The following is a 6,165-nucleotide window of genomic DNA, read 5'->3' as shown; positions in this document are numbered from 1 at the left end:
CACCCTCCCTCTGCTCTCAATATTTCCTTCAGCTGTTCCTTTCTCTTCTCTCACCTTGTAGTATCAAAGACAGCAAAAATTATTTTCTTTATCAGTATCTATTCAATTTCAAAACATGCTTAAAACAAGATAAATTTATCAATTATTTTTAGAGAATATGTCTTGAATAAAGTTTATTTTTCTTACCCCATTGGCAATTTCTTTAAGCATAAACACAAAAAGGTTTATTATACCCAGAGAAAAAAAAAGTCCATTAACCTTTCCATTGACCTCAATGGCTTGCTTTCAAAGGATGCAATTTTAAGTCTGAACTATGAAGTAGCAGGAAAATTACGTCATAACAATGCTGGTTTGCTGATGGCATCGATGCTGGCTAGGACATTATTGTGTGTCTAATTGATCACCTGCAAGGTGAGTTTTTGTTTATTTTAACATCCTGTACATTAACATCTGTATTTGCAAGCACGTGTTGTCAAACGGATGAAGAGTTTTTCCTTATTTGATGGTGCTTTTTCAATATTTTCAATTCGTGAGCTTGGTCTTGCAACAGGGCCGGCGCCAAGGGGGGGCATTCGCGGGCCCCCCCAAACGAGTTACTGTGCCCCCTCACTTTCCATGTGCATGTATATTTTTGCAATTTTACACATAATAATCCACAATGATCACATTACACAAAACTGAAATTGCATGTCAAAATAACACATTGTCAGTAATTTTGGAGACCCCCAAAATTTCACAAATCACGTTTTCAGGGGAGCCCATGTCTTATTATGGGGAGCCGAGCTCCCCCTAGCTCCCCCGTAGTTCGCACCCTGCATACAGTTGATTGTAAACACTTTTACACACACCCTTGACTCTAACAGAAAGCTTTCTATATTTTATTTACATACTGCTTTATTTATAGATTATTTTATATTTTGTCCACAAAATATGTTCGAGTAGGTGTACACAAACACACACACAAACCATTTTCCACATTCTAAGAATCAACATCTTTTTTTTTTTTGGTTAATGCTCTTTCCCTGAGGGTTGTTTTGCTGGACCTCTGTGTATTTGATTTTACATTCCTGTAATGTTTGCACAGGGGAGAGGCCTCAGAACTCAGTTTGGGCATTCAGATTAGCTGGTAATGTCTGCACAACTCTGGTTATAACCCTTCCAAACATTAGACAAGTCTATGAGAACTCCAGGAATTCTTAATATTTAGAAAGAGTATGTACAATCATCAATCATTTCAGTCACTTTTAGTGTCATCTGTATCATGTATGACTTTATTTTGTGGCTATTTTGGGAAGTTGGAAGGTTTGACGTTACTGTTTTTGATGTCTTCACAGTTGCCAGTCAAGTTCTCCATGTTGTCTGACAGTTGTCATGATTTATCTTCCTCCAAGGTCAAAGCTGCAAGACAGCATGTCTCTTTGAATTTGCTGATTTCATATAATTCTGTGAATTTTGTCATCATAACAGTGAGCACTGGTGTTTGTCTAACATGAAAGTTTTGAGTTTATGGTCTCTGTTGTCCAACACACCTCTCTCCTTTAAAATGATTTAGCATAACCACTATCTAAAATTATCAGTAGTTGTCAACAGTTGTGCTATTTTAGGGAATCCTTCTGCTGGAGTAGAGGCAGGATGTGGGCTTTTTTCCCATTTGAGGTTGGTTATATTTTGGCATACATTTTTGCAGACACTATTTAAACTATGCTATTATAATAGTACCTAATATTTATTTTATTAACAGTGGCAAATAACTCCCGCTTGCAAGTCATGTAATTTTACATTCTACAAATTCCCCTGTTTGTGCCTTTTTGTTTCATAAATTTGCTCATAGGCATTCCAATAGTTAATTAGTGCATTCTTCTAATAACAGTTTTATACTAGAGTAAACACACACAATCCAGTTCATCTTGTTTAAATGTTCTTTATTTTTATTGTTATGTGTACTTATCTGTTAGGGTTGTATTGCATGTTGTACTGCTGGCACTTAGTTGTCCTGCATCTTCCTTGTAAACATACTTCCGGATTAGAGAGTTTGGTGCAAAGTTAATTCCAACTGTTTGGTCAGGTCCGAGCGATCCCACATTCTGACATGTCCGGCAGCCCAGTTTTTGATTTTGCATAATTAGCCACGGATATACAACTTGCTTGTTCTTCAGTTGTTCTTGAGACCAAATATCATTGATCAGATCAGTGGAATTTTCTGTAACTGACGACGTGGCTACCTCTTCCATTATTTCTTCTGGCTGACGTAACTCACTTTGCTTCTGTCTCCCGCTATCCTGATCCAGGGGTGAAGTTTCAGCTTCTCGGGATCTCTTTTGATCAGGCATAAATAATATTTTATTTATTGTTTACTTAATGTTTTATTTAAAATTTTAAATGTATAAATGTATATTTCTATTTTATATTGTTGCAATTTCTAACAATAGTAGTATTATGTAGTTATGTATTTTATTCTATTTTTAGTTATTTTCTTTTACTTTTATTTTTATTTAATTTAAAGTCGAGGTCTTCACTGGGGATATGTCCAGGCTCATCCAGGTGTCCTGGCCTCCGCCGACGATCAGGGAGACATCATCTCCCGGCGCCGATCCACCATCTGATCCGGACACGGACTGAGAAAAAGAATAAGAAAGAAACAGACAAATATTACCATAGATGCCGTTCTTCTTACGATGTAACAAGTACATCGTGTGTTATGGGGAGTGTTCCCAGTTCCGGTTGATCTAATTAAAAAAAATGTGTCTTTAATCTAGATTTAAACTGACAGAGTGTGTCTGCCTCCCGAACAGCGTTAGGTAGATTGTTCCAGAGTTTTGGCGCTAAATAGGAGAAGGATCTGTTATTACATGTGGGGTTTTTAGATCCGATAATTAAAACTTCTGTTTTTTTAGAATTTAGCAGTAAGAAATTACTCGTCATCCAGTTTTTTATATCGACTATGCATTCCGTTAGTTTCTAAATTTGGTGTGTTTCACCGGGCTGCAAAGAAATGTAGAGCTGAGTATCATCAGCATAACAGTGAAAGCTAACACCATGTCTCCTGATAAAATCTCCCAAGGGTAACATGTAAAGCGTGAACAGTAACGGCCCTAATACTGAGCCTTGAGGTACTCCGTACTGCACTTGTGATCGGTATGATACCTCTTCATTCACTGCTACGAATTGATGGCGGTCAGATAAGTACGATTTGAACCATGCTAAGGCACTTCCACTAATGCCAACAAAGTGTTCTAGTCTATTCAAAAGAATGTTGTGGTCGATAGTGTCGAACGCAGCGCTAAGATCCAGTAGCATTAATAAAGAGATACAACCACGATCAGATGATAGAAGCAGGTCATTTGTAACTCTAATGAGAGTAGTCTCAGTACTATGATACGGTCTAAATCCTGACTGGAATTCCTCACAGATACCATTTTTCTCTAAGAAGGAATATAATTATGAGGATACTACCTTTTCTAGTATCTTTGACAGAAAAGGGAGATTTGAGATCGGTCTGTAATTAACTAGATCTTTGGGGTCAAGTTGTGTTTTTTTAATGAGAGTCTTAATTACAGTCAATTTGAAGGTTTTGGGGACATATCATAATGACAATGACAAATGAATAATAGCCAAAAGAGGATCTATGACTTCTGGAAGCACCTCTTTTAGTAGTTTAGATGGAATAGGGTCTAACATACATGTTGTTGGTTTAGATGATTTAACAAGTTTATGCAATCCTTCCTCTCCTATAGTAGAGAATGAGTGGAATTGTTGCGATACTGCTGACGGCTGCATTATTACAATTTTATCTCTGATAGTATCGATCTTGGAAGTAAAGTAGTTCATAAAGTCATTACTGCTGTGCTCTTGGGGAATGCCAACACCTGTCGATGCTTTATTTTTCGTCAATTTAGCCACTATATTGAATAAATACCGGGGGTTATGTTTGTTTTCTTCTAGAAGAGATGAAAAGTAATCAGATCTAGCAGTTTGTAATGCTTTTCTGTAGGATAGGGTACTTTCCCGCCAAGCTATACGAAATACCTCTAGTTTTGTTTTCCTCCAGCTGCACTCCATTTTCCGGGCTGCTCTCTTTAAGGTGCGAGTGTGCTCATTATACCATGGAGTCCGACTGCTTTCTTTGATTGTCCTTAAGTGTAAAGGAGCAACTGCATCTAAAGTGCTAGAAAAGAGAGAGTCCATAGTTTCTGTTACATCATCAAGTTTTTCTGAGCTATTGGATATGCTGAGGAATTGAGATAAATCAGAAAGATTACTTACAAAGCAGTCTTTTGTGGTAGAAGTGATGGTTCTACCATACTTGTAACAAGGAGTAGAATTTACAGTTTTAGCTATATGGAGTTTACACAAGACTAGATAACGATCTGAGATATCATCGCTTTGCTGCAGAATTTCAACACATCTAACATCAATTGCATGTGACAGTATTAAATCTAGAGTATGATTTAGACAATGAGTAGATCCTGAAACGTGTTGTCTAACCCCAATAGAGTTCAGAATGTCTATGAATGCTGATCCTAATGCATCTTTTTCATTATCGACATGGATATTAAAATCGCCAACAATTAAGACTTTTTCTGCAGCCAGTACTAACTCAGATGAAAATCAGCTCTTTAATAAAGTCTGTATGGTGCCCTGGTGGCCTGTGTACAGTAGCCAGTACAAACATCACAGGGGATTTATCACTAACACGTGTTTCTCTAGATAATGTTATACGCAGCACCATAACTTCAAACGAGTTATACTTAAAGCCTGCCCTCTGAGAAATACTGAGAATATTGCTCTAAATTGTAGCAACACCTCCCCCTTTACCTTTTGGACGTGGCTCATTTTTATAGCAGTTATCTTGGGGGGTAAACTCATTTAAAGTAATGTATTCATGTGGTTTTAGCCATGTTTCTGTCAAACAGAGCAGATCTAGGTTATGATCATTGATCAAATCATTTACAAAAAGTGCTTTTGTAGAAAGGGACCTGATATTCAGTAAGCCAAGTTTTATAAATTGTTTCTCTGTATTGTAAACATTTTTTTATTTGTTGAACATCAATTAGATTGTTACTCTTAATTTGGTTTGGATGTTTTCTGTATTTTCTAGTTCGGGGAACAGACACAGTCTCTGTAGTGTGATATCTGGGTGAAGGAGTCTCTATGTGCTGAGAATTAACTGACTTCTGTGACGTGAGGCGGCTAGCAGACGGTCGCTTTAGCCAGTCTGTCTGCTTGCTGATCTGGGCCCCAGTTAGTCAAGTACGAACTCTAAGACTATGTGCCATATTTCTAGAGAGAAGAGCGGCACCACCCCAGGAGGGAGGAACACCATCTCTTTTCAACAGGTCAGGTTTGCCCCAAAAACTTGTCCAATTGTCTATGAAACCTATGTTATTCTGCGGGCACCAAGTCAAATAAGTATTTGATCCCCTATCAATCAGCAAGATTTTTGGCTCCCAGGTGTCTTTTATACAGGTAAGGAGCTGAGATTAAACTCTTAAAGGGAGTGCTCCTAATCTCACCTGTATAGAAGACACTTGTCCACAGAAGCAATCAATCAATCAGATTCCAAACTCTCCACTATGTCCAAGACCAAAAAGCTGTCCAAGGATGTCAGGGACAAGATTGTAGACCTACACAAGGCTGGAATGGGCTACAAGCTTGGTGAGAAGGTGACAACAGTTGATGCGATTATTCGCAAATGGAAGAAACACAAAATAACTGTCAATATCCCTTGGACTGGGGCTCCATGCAAGATCTCACCTCGTGTGGAGTTCCAATGATCATGAGAACGACGAGGAATCAGCCTAGAACTACATGGGAGGATCTTGTCAATGATCTCAATGCAGCTGGGACCATAGTCACCAAGAAAACAATTGGTAACAGACTACGCCGTGAAGGACTGAAATCCTGCAACGCCCGCAAGGTCCCCCTTCTCAAGAAAGCAGATGTACAGGCCTGTCTGAAGTTTGCCAATGATTCAGAGGAGAACTGGGCGAAAGTGTTGTGGTCAGATGAGACCAAAATCCAGCTCTTTGGCGTCAACTCAACTCACCGTGTTTGGACACCATCCATGAACATCATCCCCACCGTCAAACATGGAGGAAACATTATGCTTTGGGGGTGTCTGCTAAGAGACAGGACAACTGCACCACATCAAAGGGACGATGGACG

The sequence above is a fragment of the Barbus barbus genome (genome assembly GCF_936440315.1).
Source record: "Barbus barbus genome assembly, chromosome: 14".
In the NCBI taxonomy this organism is placed as follows: domain Eukaryota; kingdom Metazoa; phylum Chordata; class Actinopteri; order Cypriniformes; family Cyprinidae; genus Barbus; species Barbus barbus.
This window is presented reverse-complemented; position numbering follows the sequence as displayed.